General features: G+C 43.0%; 1 long non-coding RNA gene across 1 annotated transcript; it reads right to left on the bottom strand.

Moving 5' to 3' along the window:
- Positions 1-563: 563 nt before the first annotated feature.
- On the bottom strand, positions 564-8,923 carry LOC140848663 (uncharacterized). The gene is made up of 3 exons (XR_012129758.1): positions 8,810-8,923; positions 7,094-7,231; positions 564-1,864 (listed from the first exon to the last, which is right to left on the bottom strand). It is a non-coding gene; the product is annotated as an uncharacterized lncRNA (long non-coding RNA).
- Positions 8,924-18,087: the final 9,164 nt, after the last annotated feature.

Genomic DNA, 18,087 nt, shown 5'->3' with positions numbered 1-18,087 from the left:
TTGTCTAATCCACAGTCCGTGTTCAAATTTTTGCCAATTGTTTCAGAAATGTCCTTTATAACTATTTTTTCCCCAATCCAGCATCCAATGCTGGATGACACATTACACTTAATTGTCATATCTCTTTAGTCTCCTTTAACCCAAAACAATTTCTGAGCCTTTCTTTGTCTTTTTTGACCCTAACATTTTTGAAGATTCAATGGGCTAGTAATTTTATAAAATGTCTTACAATTTTACTATGTCTGTTGTTTCCTCATAATGAGAATCAGACTATACATTTTTTGTAAGCTTACCATTGAAGGTTGTATCCTTCCCAGTGTTTTACCCAGGGCATTTGACCCCCAGAACAGATCTCTTTTAAATTAACACTCCCTCTATAGAATAGAAAGTTATTTTCAGAAATAATCATGCAACTATGTGAATGATAATAATGGCTCAGAAACTAAACAAAGACATGCCAGTGAAAATATGAAAAAATAAAATATTATAGGACACAAAAGGAAAAAAATCAATGGATTAATGATTTTAATTACATTAGTATAGCTTTAGGAAGGGAAGAAAAATGCAACCTCCATATTGCTCTGTCACAGAAATAACCTCACAGTTTCTGATTTTGTGCTGTCATGGCTGTAAGTTTCTCTTGACTTCATCAGAATTGATCTTTTTTGTAGGTTCATGTTCAATAGAAAATGTAGCCAGACTTGTAAATCTGTCTTCACACATAGTTGTTCAAAGAATACTTTTGTTAATCTTGATTATTTAGAAGATTTCTTCCATATGAACCAACAAATATACAGAGTTAGAAAGTCTTAAATGTAGGGGTAAGTTTGGAAGACTCACAAAAGTCCCCTTTCACAATCAATCCATGACAAAAGAATAAAACCCTGCCATTTGCAACAACACGGGTGGACACAGGAGGTATTATGCTCAGTGAAATAAGTCAGAGAAAGACAAACACTGTATGATTTCACTTATATGTTGAATCTAAAAAGGTGAATGAACAAACCAAATAGAAATAGACTCATAAATACAGAGAAAAAACTGGAGGTCGCCATGAGAAAAGGGAGTGGAGGGAATGGGTAAAGTAGATGAAAGGGATAAAGAGGTACAAACTTGCAGTTATAAAATACATAAGTCACAGGGATGAAAAGTACAGCATAAGGAATATGGTCAATAATTTTGTATTATTTCTGTATGGTGACAGATGGTAACCACACTTATTGCAGTGAACATTTCATAATGTGTATAATTGTCAAACCACTATGTCATACACCTGAAACCAATATAATATTGTATATCGATTATAGGGCAATAAAAAATAAAATAAAACTCATAGAAAAGAAAAAGAGTATCTGATGCTTGGTGAAAATGATTGCAGAATCAAACATTCCTCTTACATTTCTTCCAGCAGATTAAGACCAGCATCTTCTGTAGTTTCTCCCAGGTCTCTTCTTTGAAGTGTAATTATATTTTCCTGCAAATGTCCACTTCCTTACATTTGTTGTTGCATAGTTAATGAACTTCTGCACAATTCCTGTATGCCGACCTCCAAGGAGCAAAGTCAGAGCTTGATGTTTTACCGTACAGTGATCAAGGCTGATTATGGATGGTTCCAGTATTTTTGTGTCTGATCGACTTCACCTAAAACTTCACTCCTGATAAAAGATAACTCAAGAAAAAATAGTCACATACGGCTCAGAGCAGAATCTGAACTGATCCCCCTTTTGATCACACAGTTTCTCAAGGTTAACTTTTCCAACGTCGTCTCTAGTGCATGCACAGCTTCATGTGGAGCAGCTGTTTTGTCTGGGAAAGCCCTTTCAGCGTTCTTCATTCTGCAGCATTTTCCATCAATGAAGTCAGCCTGAAAAAAATGATTGTTTCTTCTGGAGTTCCAAAAGCTGTCACATGTCGGGGAAAAGACTAGGTAGTCATACAGAAGGTCAGAATTGAACTGGGATTCAGTTTCTTTGCCATCGTTGCTTCTTTGGAGTCTACTATTTAAACGTGGGGATATGTAGCGGTACCACAGGGGTTGGTAGCACAAACTGCACCAAAGTAAACTTGAATGATTAAGAACTGAAATTAACTTACACTGAAAAAAGAAACACACTTTGCAGAGTCCACATTTGCCAGGGCCAACTGTACAACCAGGACGGCTCAATAAATTTCCAGTTGGAACCCAATGTTGATTAAAAGACAAGAAACTACAATACGTTCATTTGAAGCACACATATGTGTATGTACAGATGTGCATACTTAAAAATTAAATACATACTAAATATACATACTAAATACATACCAAATATGTAATTAAACTCAAACATTATGGCAGCAATGGCTTAGGTGTTTTCAGGGAGGACTGTTTGTTTCATCACCAAACTGCTGGCACATGGTGATCATGAAAAGCAAATCAATTGTAATCAATTTTACTATTTCAAGATTCTTTAGAAATACGACTCACCCATTGCTCCTGGCACCCGGGGAAATTGACTCCCTGCCACATAGCCACACCCGTGATCTGCCACTAACTGCGTGCATAACATGATCATAAGCACGCCGTGTCAGCTTATCCCAGCAGTGGTGATGTTCATTTTGATCACTTGGTGAAAGTAGAAGCCGCTGCAAAGTCATTGTTTCCCTTTGTAACTAATAAGTAGCATGGGGAGATTCTCTGAGGTCACACTGATAATCCTGTTGCTCACCAAGCTTTCACCCACAAGGTCTACCTTCCTTTGATGATTTTCTAACTCTCCTTTCTATATTTAGCAGTTGGCATTCTACAGTAAGGAAAAAGCATTCCCCTATCTATCTGTCTAACATCTCAGTCTGGACTCGTAGATTTTTATTTTATTTAATAGGTTATAATCCATTACTATCATTAATTATTTTGATTTTCAGACTGCCCCTGATTTGGCCAGGGGAGCCTCTTCAAGTTAGTTTCTGGGTCCTTCTGACGTGCCCTCATCATTCCTTTGAGCATTTCCTTACTGTCTGTTGTGTACCAATATGTGTACATATACAGTCTGTGTTTCTGTACCAATATGTGCATGAGTCCAGGAGAATGGCCTAGAGGACCCCAGAGGACGTGTTAGGAACCACCTGGGGGCCCCTGTGTGAGGTCTTGCCAAGAATACTAGAGCAGAAGAGAGCAAACCTGAGATCTACTTTCAGCTCCCCATGGGCGTGAGTTTGCTGCCATTGTTCGGTCCAGTTATAATCACTGCCATATATAATACTTTACTGTTAATAGTATTTGATTAAATAGTACAGCAGATACAGATTAGGGGATGGGGCTGGTGCCACATGGCTCACAATGGTTCTCCTGAAGCTAACTCACTGTATCTGTGTTCCGTATGCCCCCAACCAACACACACCATTTGGAAAACGACTCCTCCTGTTCACATCTGCTCAGACTGCCATAATAGAACACCACAGACTGGGTGGCTTCAACAGCAGAAATTAATTTTCTCATGTTCTGGAGGTGAGAAGTCCAACGTCAAGGTGCCGGAAGGGTTGGTTTCTGTAAAGGACTCTCTCCTGAACTTGCAGACTGCACCTTCACTGTGTCTTCACATGGCCTTTTCTCTGGGCAAGGACATGGACACAGAGAGAAAATTCTGGTGTCTGTCTCTTCCTCTTCTTATAATGACACCAGTCCTATGGGATTAGGGCCCCATCCTTATGACCTTGTCTAATCTTAATTACTTTCTTAAAGGCCTCTCTCAAATACAATGATATTGGAGGTTAGAATTTCAACAGATCAAGTTAAGGGGGACACAATTTAGTTCCATGACACCTCCTTACATTCTGGCTGTATCTATCTATCTATCTATCTATCTATCTATCTATATATATATATATAAAATGACCCTGCCCTTCTGGCTGCATTGATTGGCTGAGGGACAAGCACCTGACCTAAGCTTAGCCAATCATATCCCTCACTCCCCTCAGCTATGAAGATTGGTTCAACCACAGGGCACATGCCTCATGTTGACTTTCCAAGGGAAGTCATTTTTCACTTAGAGTAGAGGTCCCAAACTTTTATTCTTAATAAAGGCTGGACAGTAAATATTTTCACTTTGGAGTGGAAAGGGGGTATGGTCTCCCTCACAAATATCAATTCTGTGCTAAACTCTGCCCTTGCAGTTTAAAGCAGCCAAAGATGATACATAAAGGAATGGTCCTGGCTGGATTTAGCCTGTGGCAGGCAGGATTTTGGTGAGCCTTGATCTACAGCATAGAATAATTGATAAAATGTAGGCTCTTAATGCAGCTCACCATTTAAATCCTGTTCTTATCACCTCTTAACTGTGCAATAAACTGTGTATTATTTAACATATTGGTGTCTCAGTCTCTGTAAAACATAGACAAAAAAGTAGTTTTGTATTAATTGGGCTAGACAATGCTTGCTGCTGTAATAAATCACCCCCCTATCTGAGTGGCTTAGCACAACAGTAAGTTATTTCTTATGGGTCACCATACTCCACTGCTGATGGTCAGAGGCAGGCACAGTTAGTCCCAGTTCTGTTCTGTGAAGCGTTCAGAGACCAACCCTCATTTTACCATATAGTTCCACCATCATTAATGCAGGGCTTCAAGGTTGCCCTGTCCTCAGCCCACTGGCAGGTTAAAAAAAGAGAGAGTGCTGAGAAAGAGTATTTACTCTTGACCACCTTGGACCACAGGTCACGTCTATTCACATTCCATTGGCAAGAACTAGTCATATGGCCCCACTTAGATGCAAGGGGACTGGAAAATGTAGTTCACTTGTTGGTCCAAGAAGAGGAGATGGATCTGATGAGCATCCAGCCAGTTCCTGCCATGAACTATACATTATCATGAGGACTGAGTTAGTGAATACTGTAAAGACTTAGGACATTGTCTGGATCTTCTAAGCCCTCAAAAAATGTTGCTATGATTATAACAGAAGCTGGAGGGGAAAAGGGAGAACGCTCTTTTCCTTTTTGGCAGTAGAGCTATAGTGATGCCCTCCCAGAGCAGCCTGCCACTATGGCTCCTATGAGTGGGGAAGGGTTAGCGTAAAGAAGAGATGCTAACTCACAAAAAGAGGAGAGTAGGGGAGAGACAGGCCAGAGAGAGAATCCTTCCTGATTGTTCTAAAGTACTTGCTGCGATCAAAACTGTCCTCTTTTCTTGGTAGGTCTGCAATTAATAACACCAATAATAGTAACATTTATTGAGGTCCTATTATGTGCCAGATGCTTTGCTGAGCCCTAATAGACATTAACAATTTTTAGACTCGAACCACAACCCTGGCAAGGTCATAAAATCATTTGAAGAAGTCGGTACCAATGTTTTTTAATAAACAAAATGGACTAGACTAAGCCAGAACTAGAACTAGACTAAACTACAACAGAAAATATCAGCATGTGTCACACATAGTAAAGGCAAATATTGCTTTATGGACTTTGTTTTATATTGTGTGTATGCAGGGTCATGATGTAAAGTAGCTTTCTTACTACTATGGGTTGTAGTCCCTGCCCTAATTCAGTGACCCTTCCCAGCAACCCAGTGAAGGAGGCATTATTATAAACTCTGTCCTACAAATGCGGAAATGGTGATCTCACTCGTCATAGGCTGTACAGTTAGGAAGGGACACAGTCAGCATCTGTACCCCCAAAGTTTGACTCCTGCGTCCCACTCTAAAATCTACCCTATTAGCCTCCTAATAAATCAGTAAATTCCCTTGTCACTTGATCTTCTTCAGGTTGGTTTCTGTGCTGTGCAAACCCAAAGTCCTACCCAAAGGGAGCACGGAGGAGAGCGCGGGGGCAGGGCATGGGCTGTGGAGCAAGGGGGTGAGGTCTTAGACGAGGCCCAGACTGGAGTTGCCCAGAGACCTTCAACAGAGCACCTCGCCTCCTGGGAATGAAGATGGCAACAATGTCTCCTTCAGAGACTTTTGCCAGGAAGAAGTGACATGACCTAGGGAAGCACCAATCCTGGGTCTCGCTGTAATGAGGGGTGTGCACAGGCAGACACAGCCCTGAGCAGAGCAGGGAGAGATGAAGCAGCCAGAGCCAGGGGAGCAGAGACCAGGCAGAGCAGGCGCCAAGGGCCTCCAAGGCCAGATGAAGAGTGTGGATGGGATCCATCAGCCAGGCAGAGTCCTGGGAGATTCCACAGGGGCCAAGTGGGAAGTTCCCTAGTGTCCTAAGACAGACACAGGCACTTCCTGTGAATTTAATTTGAAAAATACACAGCATGGTACCTCCATCACAGGTGGCTTAACAGAGGAAAATGGAGTCAAGTATCTCAAACCTGTGACTCAAGACTGGGAGGAAATGAGGAAGCCCAAATGTCTGACCTTGGCTGAGGCCTCCGCCTTTCCCAGGGCTGCACTGCAGGCTCCCTGCAGAGCAGGAAGCCAGGAGCCACTCCAGAGGGCAGGCAGCTGTGAGGCCTCCTCTGGGAAACCACCCTTTGATCTCCCCAGCAGCTGAGGGGTCCACTTCCTGCATCTCATAATGCCGCCCCGGAAGGAACCTCAGAGGTCAGGGAGCCCAACCCCATTGAACAGGCAGGGCCAGTGGAGTCCTGAGAGGTGCAGGCCTTGGTCAGGGTCACACAGGGAGCCAATGGGCAAGTGGGGAGCAGCATCCAGTCCAGCCACAGTGCTCACCCAGTGCTGTAGCAATGCTCTATGCACCTCCCGCTTCCTCTGCCTCTGTGGGAAGCATGCAGGAGGGCCTGCTCTTTCCGATCTCTCTGCTGTAGGGGGTCCATTTCCTGTCAAAGCCGAGTAAGTTCAAAGGCCCCTGGAGTGGTTGGGGAGGAGGGTCTGCACACACAGGGTAGGGAGTGGGTCTTTAAATCACAAAGACTACTTTGTCCTTTGAGATTTTAAGTGGACAGAAGCCAATTTCCTAACATCCTTTCTTCTGATGTGGCCCTTGGCAAAAATTATGACATGGGGCAGGAGTAAGGAAACTTAAGGTATTTGAGCCCCTACTATATGCTGGGCTCTGTGCCAGGCAAATCACTCATAGACATAACAATCTTCCGTGGTAGGGATTGGTTTCCTCATTTTACAGAGAGAACTGCAACTCAGTGAGGTGAAGTAACTTACTCGAGGTCACCCAGCTAGGATTTGAGCCAGAGCGTGTCTGATTCAAGAGCTTTCACAGTGTGTGGCTTCAGGCCACATCGATGCCCACGGGACTGTGTTCTGAGTAATCAGCGTTCCACCTCTGTATTAGTCAAGGTTCTGCAGAGGAACAGAAGTAATTTATTAGAAAGATAGATGATAGATGATAGATAGATAGATAGATAGATAGATAGATAGATAGATAGATAGATAGATAGATAGATAGATAGATAGAGATAGATAGATAGATAAGGTGGGTATTATAAGGAGTTGGCTCATAATGGGATTATGGAGGCTGAGAAGTGCCACAGTTTGCAGGAAAACAGGTGGTATAGTTCGAGTCCCAACCCAAAGGTCTGAAATCCAGGAGAGCCAATGTGTCAGTCCCAGTCTGAGGGCAGGAGACCAAGGTTCCAGTTTGAGCATTCAGATAGACAGCTAATTCACCTGGGGGGAAGGGGGCAACAACCTGCTTTACTCCGTCTGCAATTCAAATGCTCATCTCTTCCAGAACCACCCACACAGATACACCCAGAACAACCAGATATTTGGGCATCCTGTGGCCCAGACACAAAATTAACCATGACAACTGCTCCATTCATTTATTCAGCAAATACTTGCTGAATGTCTGGTAGGTGCCAACTGCTTTGAGTACAGAGATAATAAAAATAGACAAGACTATTGAATATTTGCAATGTGCCAGGCACTATTCTAAGTATTTTTCATGAATGAACACATTTAATCCCCGCAACAATCATGCAAGGTAGATTGTATTAAATATCGCCATCTTATGGGGAATGAAATTGAGGCAGAGAGAGAGGACAGATGTGCCATAGCCCCATAGATTGGCAGTGACGGAGCTGGCACTCAAACTCTGGTGCCAGAGCCCATGCCTTTAATCTTGCACCACATTGCCTTGTTAAACCTCCAGAAACTCACAGTGTCGTGGAAACACAGACATAACTCCAGGCAATTATAATAACCTGTGAGAAGGGTGTGCAGGGGAAGGGCAGACCAAAGCCAGCGTAGGTGATCAGTAAAGGCTTCTGAGAGGATGTGACAGCAGAGAGTGAAGAGTCAGTCAGAAAGGAAATAGCTTGTCCCAGGCAGAGGGTGCCACATGTGCAAAGGGCACAGGGCAACTAAAGGAAGCTCAGTATGACGAGAGCATGGAGTGAGGTGGGAAGCGTGGAATGATTAGATTGGAAGCTGAAGATATGGAAGGTCCCAAGCATCCCAAGGACACTGCATGCCATAGTAATAAGTTTGGGTTTTATTCTGTGGCCAGTGGAGAGCCTAGCCGTTTGGCCCTTGACAAGTCACTTTATCTGATTGCACTTCAATTTTCTTATCAGTAAACTGGGTGTAAAAGAACCTACTTTATATGCCTGTAGTTACTGAATGGAAGAAATGAGATAATTCCTTTGTAGCAGGAACCTCACAAATGTTAGTTTCCAGTCTCTCCTCACCCCCAAATAAGGATCAAAATGCACACATACGGCCGAATTACTAGACAAATACCACAGGACCAGGGGCTCCCTGCGTGCCAGGCTTTGAGCAGCAAGGAACAGAAGCTCCAACTAAATATGGTTTAAGTCATATAGGCATTCATTTTCTTACAGGACATGGGAGAGAGGTTCTAGAGTTTGAAAATTCAATGGCTCACTGATTTGTTCAAAGATATTGGCAGTGTCTTACCTCACAGTCACAAAATGGCTGCAGCAGTGCTTGTCATCATCCCCAGACATGACATGTTCAGTGAAGGAAGCATTTCCTCCTACACATCTTTAAAGGAAGAAATCTTTATTGGAAGCCTCCCCATCAGACTTCCCCTGAGGTCCCATTGTCCAGGATTACATCACATGATTTTTGATTAACCAATACTGGCAAGGAAATACAATCACCGTGATTGGCTTGGGTCTATCATGATTCATACCCAGGATTGAGGATGGGTTTATTCCCTGAGTGCTTGGCCTCAAAGTGGCAGGACTGAATAAAACAGGCCTTTCCAGCAAGTAAAAAGAGGAGATGGGTTTGGCCAAACCATTAACATTATCTGTGACTCCAAGGACCTGGGTCCAAGCTCTAGGCAATAAAGATAATTCCATTCCCTACCTGCTTGGGTCCAGGTGCTGAGATCATTCTGTGACCCCTGAGGTCAGGACTGGCTGAGTCCAGTGCTCTAAGTTTTAAAAACTACCTCAGTGGGGCTGAGGGAGCTGGGGTGTGTATACTGTGCCCCCTGAGTCTGGCTCAGTGCCTCTGGCAAAACCCATCATCCACTCACCAATCCATAAGTATGAACTGGGCACCTACTTTACGGTGGGGATGAACAAGGAGCAAAACTCAGTATGGGCCCTGCCTTTACAGAACTTACTCCTTAGCTAGAGGCATAATCAAATAACCACTCAAGTGTGTGTAAAGTGAGCACCATAATCAGCTGTGGACTGACAGGTACATTATGCTATGAGAAGAAATAATGGGAGGACCTAACCTGGGCAGGAAGTCAAGGGCTCTGGATTCAGCTGGTGTCATTTCACAAGCCCAGGCTCAGCCACCTACTGGCTGTGTGACTTTCAAAGGCAATTTGCTCAACATCTCTATGCCTTGGTCTTCACTGAGAAACAGCAAAAACAGTGGTAACTGTACCCTGGGAAAACTAAGTGACATTATGGGGCTTACTCAACCATCATGCAATAACCAAGAAACATCATATCAAAAGTCCAATGGTATAGCACATTGGTTGAGACTTCTGGCTTGAGCCAGATTGTTGTGTCTGAAGCCCAGCTCTGCCTCCTTCCAGCTCTGTGACATTGAGCAGTTGCCTTGGTTTACCCATCAGTAAAATGGAGCCAATAACAGAGTTGTTGAAAAGATTAACCAGATAACGTATATAAGGCTCTTAGCACAGGGCCTGACACACAGTGAGCTTAACAAATGTTAATGAAGGTTGTATATTATATGTTGTTGTTTTGAAATTATCATAAAAACAAATGGAGAAACATGGTTAGATTAGGGATTTTCAGACTGGGGATAGCAATCGTTTTTCTTGCTGATATTTTAATAATAAAGGTGTTTGTCATAGCAATATGGGTACAGCTATGAATGTTAAACATCCCTGAGCATCCCTGAGTTTGATTACATCTAGATTTTCCTCCAGAGCACTGGACTTCTTAATTCTGTCACCAGCAGGACCAGCAGTAACACATCTTGAGAAGCAACCATTGTTTGGATAAACAAAGCAAGACCCAACCAGCAGCCCAGGGAGCCCAGCTCCCAGCTGCTTGCAGCGTGCAGTGGCGTATAATCCATCGCAAGCTGCAGAATGCAAATTGTGTTCCCTAATTGATCCATCAAGCTCCACACTGTTCAGGTTATGAAAACTGGCACTGTGGGAGGAATGCCTGCGCATGCAAACACTTAGCACTCGGCCCCACAGAGTTTGGGGAAAACCAACTATTGTTTTTAATATCACGTATCCTCCAGATGGTGGGAGCATCGGACTCATGAAAGCTGGAGTGAGCCATCTCCAGCTCTGCTTTCTTTCCCTTTATAAAACCACGAGGACTCAGGTTTTTGTGTTAAGTTATAACCACACCTACTCCATAGGATGGTGGTGAGGATTACATGAATTAGCATATGCAACGTGTTTGGAATGGTGCCTGGTACAACCTAAGTACTCAGAAACCACAAGAGCAGCAACAGTAATAATAGTGAACACATTGAGCATTTACCAGGTTCATTTTCCAGATTTAATCCTTATACCCTACCAATAAGGTAGGTATTGATATCATTTCCATTTTACAGGTGAGGAAACTGAGTAATAGAAAGGCTGAATAACATTCTTGAAATTACACGGTGAATTTAATCATTAGCTGCTTTGCTTATAGGTTTTTTCAAAGTAGAACATTCCTCTGAAGAGTCAGTAGAAGAACAACTGCATGTAGAAAACATAACAGCCTGTGCATAGACAGGAGGACCTGGAGGAAAACGTTTCAAATGTAAACAGTGCTTATCTCTCGATGATAGTAGGAATATGGGGTGGGGTTTTTCTCCTCTTTTTCCATTGATCTGTGTCTTCTAAGTCTTCCATCAGCAATGTGTACTACTTTTATATTAGGGAAATCATAAAAATTAATGTTTTAAATGGCTTTGGTAAGAGCCTAGATGGATGGGGACAGCAGAGCGAGGGACACTGGCTAATAGACAAGGGCAAGAGTCAAGGGGAGAGAAGGTGAGGTCTGAACCCAGGCCTTAACCCAGGGATTGTAAAGGAGGTGATGGGTACAGGTGAGAACAGAAATGACTTTGTGACTCATTGGACAAAGGTGAGGGATCCGATCCTTCATTCCTCAGATAACTACTAAGGTGCCTACTAGTTTCTGGGAGCTGTTCTGGGAACCAGGGCTGCACAAGACAGATAAATTCCTAAGCTCATGGAGCTTCCATTCAACTGGGAGAAGACATAATAAACAAGTTAACACAGGAGGCGTCAGGTGTTGAGTGTTATGGAGAAACACAAAGCCAGGCGTGGGAACAAAGAGTGCCAGGGTGGGGCAGAGGGCAGCAAAGGGAGTCTTCTCTGGAAGGAAATGAGAAGAGGGGCTCTGTGTGCATCTTGAGGAAAACCATTTCTTACACTGGTACAGCACCCACAAAGGCTTTGTGACAAGAGCATCTTGGGTGTCATGGAAGATCAAGGAGGCCAGGGTGGCTGGGAAGAGGCATAGAAGGAAACAGCAGTGGGGGATGAGATGAGAGAGGCAGGGGTCCAGGTGAAGTAAGCCTTTGGACTCTTACTCTGTGCGAGACGGGGAGCCAATAGAGATTCCAAGCACGGGAGTGACAGGCTTCACCTTTGTTTTAAAAGGATTGCTGAGACTGTGTGTGGAAAACTGACCTGGGCAAAGCTGGAAGTTGGGGGTCAGTTAGGTCGACCTTTGCAATAACCCGAAAGAGAGATGGTGGCTTCAGGGTAGTAGAGTCTCACTGGATTCCAAATGTTGTTTGAATAGCGCCAACAGCAAGAGAAGTCAAGAGTAATTCCAAAACCTGTGGCCCATGCAGCTGAAGAAAGGAGTTGATATTTCCTGAGGAGGGGAAGGCTCCCTGAGAACCGATTTGTGAAGACAAACCAGGAGTTGGCGTTGGATATGCTGAGTTTGAGATGCCTTTCAAGTGCCATGTGGAGAAGTCAAGTAGACAGGTGGACATGCTGGAAAGAAGTTCAGAGGAGGGGTCGGGGCTGGAGACAAAAATTTAGGAGTTATCAATATGCAGATGATGATGATATTTAAAGCCCAAGCACTGCATGAGAAGGTCCAGGAGTGAGTACAGAAAGACAGTGATTCCTGGGTTTTCAGGCCTGGGTTCTGGGAAAGACAGACTTCCTTCTTCAGAGATGGAGCACACAAGTGTAGGAGCTGGTTTTGAAGGGAAGATGACGTGGTCACTCGTGGACACATTGAGTCTGAGGTGCTGTAGGACGTGACAGAGGGGCAGGAAGTGACCTGGAAGGCAGTTCAGTCTAGAAGCCATGAGCTCAGGAGAGAGAGCTGGGCAAGAGACAGAGACAGTGGGTAACTGAGGTCCCAGCAAATTTATGCAAGAGAAATGCAAATCTGTACAAACCTGAGCCCTTTTCCCAACTCCTAGAGTTGGGGCAAACAGGTGTCAGTACAGGTGTTCCAGGGATTAAAACAGGAATTTGAACCTGCAGGTGAAACCTGCAACCATACATCATGTGAGGGGCATGCCCTCAGAGAAGAACTGGGTGAGAGGAAAAGGAAGGCCCTGCCCTTCCTGGTTCTGAGCCCCTTCTGCCCCTCCAGCACACCGGAACGAGGGACTGGAGAGAGGGAGTCAGGTGAACAGAGTGGGCATCATAGAGCCGGGAGCAGGAAAATGACTCTGGTTATCTATTGCAGCATAACAACCATCCCAACTTGGTAGTATAAAAACACTTTTATTATGCTGACACATTCTGGGGTCAAGAATTTGGACAGGGCAGAGCAGGAATGGTTTATTCCTGCTCCATGATGTCTAGGGCCTTGACTGGGGACACCCCAGAGTCTGGGGACTGGAATCATCTGGTGGCTCCACTCATATCTGGCTCCTGGCTTAATTGGCTGAAAACTGGGTTTAACTGGGAATGTCACCTGGAGGGCTTACATAGGGCCTCTCAGTGTGACTTGGGCTTCTCACAGCATGGCAGTTGGGTTCTGAAAGGGAATGTCCCAAGAACCATTGTCTAGGGAAAAGCAGGCAGAATCTTCTAAAAGATGCAGCCTCAGAAGTTACATATTGTCCCTTCTGTCATACTCTACTTGTCAAAGCGGTCACAAACCCACTCAGATTCAAGGGGAGGGAACATAGACCCAGCTTCCCATAGGAGGACTTTTCAAATAATCTGCAGCCGATTTTTTTTTGTAACAGTTTTACTGTTTCACATATCATATGATTCACTCATTTAAAATGTAGTTTTTCGTATATTCACAGAGTTGTGCAACCATCACCACAATCAATTTTAGAACATTTTCATCACCTCAAAAAGAAGCCCCATACCCTTTAGTCATCACTGTCTGCCCAGCCCCTAACAAACACTGACCTTTCTGTCTCTATAGATTTGCTTTGCTTTTTCTAGACATTTCATATAAATGGAATCATGCATGTTTCTTTTGTGACTGGCTTCTTTTCTTTAACATATTGTTTTCCAGGATCATCCATATTGAAGCAAGTGTCAGAACTTCAGTCCTTTTTATGACCAAGTAATATTTTATTGTATGGGTATATCATAGTTTGTTTATCCATTCAATTGATGAGCATTTGGATTGCTTCTACCTTAAAAAGAAGTACAGAAAACGAAACCATCCCTCTTTTGCAAGATATTTTTATGTCTTCTCGTGCAACTGCTGACTGTGATAAAATGTGAAAGTGGAAAGCAAATTAATGTCAACATTGAGCTAACACTGGAGAAGCCTTGCCTCTGGATGACTTCTTATGCAGTATAATAAATACCCTTATTCTTTAAGACATTTGTAGTTGGGTTTCCTGTAACTTGCAACTGAAAACATCCATACTTAAACACAAACCAGTTTCTATCTATCTGTCTATCTCTCTCTCTCATCTACTTCCAGAGAGGTTTGGGCTTATCTTACAATAAAAGTCACAGGGGAAAATCAGAACAAGGGTAAACAAAGGAATTTATGAATGCAAGGAGACGTCTGCTTCTGACATCATGACATACTATATACCCCTAATGACCCTCCTGTTATAAACAGCTAGAATTATTTTAAATATATATTTTGAAATGAATCAGTTACAGTGATCAGTTTACATTTATTTATGTTAAGGGAGACAAAAAAATACAATTTTAAATAAATAAAGCATATACTATGTCAGAAAGTAATCATGTATAGAGAAAAATAATTCAGGGAAGAGGTATCAGGAGTAAGTGGATTAAGGTTTTAAATAAAATGTTTAAGATAGGCCTCATTGAAATGGTCATGTTTGAGGAAGTGATGAGGACAATAGGCATGAGGATATCTAAGAGGAAGATGAACCAAGTAGAGGAAACAGACAGCAAATGCTGTGAAGATAGTTGGAATATACAAAATAACAAAAAAGCCAGTATGACTGGGACTAAATAAGTGAAGGAAGAGAAGATGAGGTCATAGTAGTAATGGATACAGAATTCTAGATTGATAGCTTTTTTCTTTCAGCAATTTGAGATTATCATTCATTCCATTGTCTTTTGGTTTCCTTGGTTTCTGTGCAGAAGTCTGTTTCAGTCCTATCTTACATTGATTGAAGAGACTGTATCTTTTTTACATCTGGCTGCTTTTAATATTTCTCTTTGTTTTTGGTTTTCAGAAGTTTTGCTATTATGTGTCTGAATTCAGCTTTCTTTGTATTTATTCTATCTGGGGTTCATAGTATTCATGCCTCCTATGACTTGATGTCTTTCTTTGATTTGGAAATTCTCAACCATCATTTCTTCAAATATTTCATCTGTCCCATTTTCTCTTTCTTTTCACTCTGAAATTCCAATTACACATAATATAGATATTTTCACTGTGTTTCATGTGTCTTTTAAATTCTTTTCATACTTTTTCACTCTTTGGTCTCTCTTCACTTTGGTCTAGATGTTTTATTTTAGCCTATTTCCAGTCCACTAGTTCTCTCTTTAGCTGCATCTAATCTGGTGTGAAACCCACTTACTGAGTTCCCAATTTCAATTTTTCTACTTTTAAATTATAGAATTTATATTTAATAGTTGTAAGCTTTCAGTTCTTTGCTGAAATTCTCCATTTTTTTCATTTACTTTGTTGAGCACATCAATACTATTATTGAAGTCTGAAAATGCTAGTAGCTGGATCTCCTGTGGGTCTCTTTCTATTATATATGTTTTCTCTTGATTTTTTTCTTTTTTTTGATGAATTTATGTCTCTTTGTATGTTTGATAACTTTTGATTAAATTTTGACATTGTGTATTAAAATGTAGATAATTTGAAGCTCTGGGTCATGTTCTCTTCCTCAAGACAGGATATACTTTTACTACTTACAGGTAGTAGTGGCATATCACCTTAATGTACTCAGGGGGTTGAGCTGATCTAAAGCTGGTCTTCAGTGTGAATGATGGTTACTCTATTTCTGATTGACTCAAAATTATAAGCTGCAAAAAGCACTATGAAAGAGGTAAATAGAGTGACAGAAGAGAGTAATTTGGGATGGGAGTGAGAGGTAGATGCTGCCTGAGCTAGGACAGATGCAATTTTCAAAGAGATGACAGTTGAGGCCCAACCTGAATGAGAACCAAGAAGCCATGTGAATATGTAGATTCTTTCAGACAGAGGAAGCAGCAAATACAAGTGCCCTGAGATAGAAATAAGCTTGAAAGCTTTGCAGAATAGAAATAAGATAGGATGAGATCACAAGGTAGATAAGAATTAGATATTAGAAGCCCTGGCAAAGAGTAAGATTTCATTCCAAGTATACTGGAAAATTGTAGAAGAGTTTTATGCAAAAGAGTGACTTGATCTGGTTCACTTATTTGAAAGAATGTTCTGATTGTTATATGGAGAAATAATTATGGGGAGGACATAATTGAAGCAGAATGACCTTGATAACACTACTTGCAGTAATCCTGGTGAGAGATGATGATGTCTTGGACTGGGGTGGCAGCTCAAATGAGGACAAATAGATGAATTTGAGGCGTATTTTAGAGAATTTATAGGACTTGTTGCTGGTATTGGGGGGCAGGCATGGTTTGAGCAATTGGGTGGATGGTGGAGCTATATACCGAGATGGAGAAGTATGGGGAAGGCACAGGTTGGAGGATAAAAATTGAGTTCCATTTTGAAGCCATTTGCATGCTACGCAAGTAAAATTAATTCAATATCTTTTGGTTATAAGTATCAAAATGGTTTAAACAAAAATGGAAAATTGTTGCTAACTCTCTTGGGAAAGATAGCCTCAGGGATAGCTGGATCCAGGCCCTCTGTCATCAGAACACGCACACTGTCTCTCTTTCTTTCTGTCCTCCTCCCCACCTCTTTTTGTCCTCCCCCTCCCCCTCCCCCTCCTCCTCCCCCTTTGTGGGATGATTTAAGCCTGGAGGGACTGCAGCCATGTGCTTCTCACTGAGAAAACTGCCTACACAGGACAAAGCCAGCCAGCCATCCACAGCCAGTGCTCCTATCACTGCATTCTACTGTCCCATCACTGATGCTGTGGGAGATTACCTATTTATCCCTCTAAGAACAAACTGGACACCCCTTTAGGGTAAGGACCAGGTCTTAGTCCCTCTGAATCCTCAGCTTAGTGAAATGAAAAGTGAATCAGCTTTGGAGTCAGATACCTGAATTCCACTGGGCTCTGACATACAGTAGCTATGTGATCTTGGTCAAGTCACTTAACCTCTCTGAGACTTATTTTTCCTCATTTATAAACTAGTAACTAGAAATATATACTTGGGCACGTTATGAGGATTAAATAAGATCTTGAAGAAAAATGCTTTGTACAGTCAGGTACTCTGTGCTTTGATAAATGAGGATATAACAAAGGCTGTATCACCCCCTTGGGTTTGATCACAGAGAAATGGGTGGGGAGGTGTGAAGCTGGAATGGAGCCTGGCAGTAGGGAGGAAAGCCAACATGGAGCAGGGGGCAGGGATGCCTGATGCTCACTGAGCAGTTTCCTTGGCCAGCCCCACCCCAAACCTGGCCTCAGCCCAAGCCTGCATTGTGGAGGCCTTCCCCAGGTTCCCACCCACAGCCAGGACAGGCCCTGGCCTGTACCCCACTCCTCTGCCTGCGGCTGGGGTTTACTACAGCCACATACATTCCTGAGGGATTGATAACATTCCGGAAGCCTCACCCACCACCCACTGCCCACCATAGGCTAGAGAGGAGGGGAGCACCAGGCCACCCCTCTCCACACAGAAGGGGCTGACTGCCAGCAACCGCCCCCATGTTCACATGCCCTGTCCCTTTTCACAGAACCACAGACAGCACAGCATTAAGGATCCCGAAGAGCCTCCAGCACCCCCTTCAGCTGACCCTAGCCCTGCCAGTCCGGGAGTCCCCACCAAGCACCAACCAGCTTCATTCTTTTCCTCCCTGTGAAGCCCACATATTTAAAAAATGTGCTCAGCATCCTTTGACATTAGGGAAATTGTGCCTGGGGTGACCTAACAGTGGATGAATGTACCCATTGGCCTCTGGGCATCTTCACCTTGATTCTGGGTGCTGGGGACCCCAGGCAGCAAACCATTGGCCTTGGGTGCAGGACACAATCCACCATGACTGTTGGGGAAGCAGGGAGGGAGACAAGGAGGGGAGTCCTTAGCCTCTGGGGGCAAACAGGGCTTTTCCCTGACTTCTGAACTCCTCAGTGTGACCTGGAGCAAGTGGTTTAACCTCTCTGAGCTTCCATGACTTTGTCTGTAGAATGGAGATTAACAGTAAAGTAAGGGA

This window comes from Manis javanica, chromosome 4, assembly GCF_040802235.1.
Source record: "Manis javanica isolate MJ-LG chromosome 4, MJ_LKY, whole genome shotgun sequence".
Taxonomy (NCBI): Eukaryota; Metazoa; Chordata; class Mammalia; order Pholidota; family Manidae; genus Manis; species Manis javanica.
The sequence above is the reverse complement of the archived record's forward strand: the minus strand, read 5'-3'. Positions and strand labels throughout refer to the sequence as shown.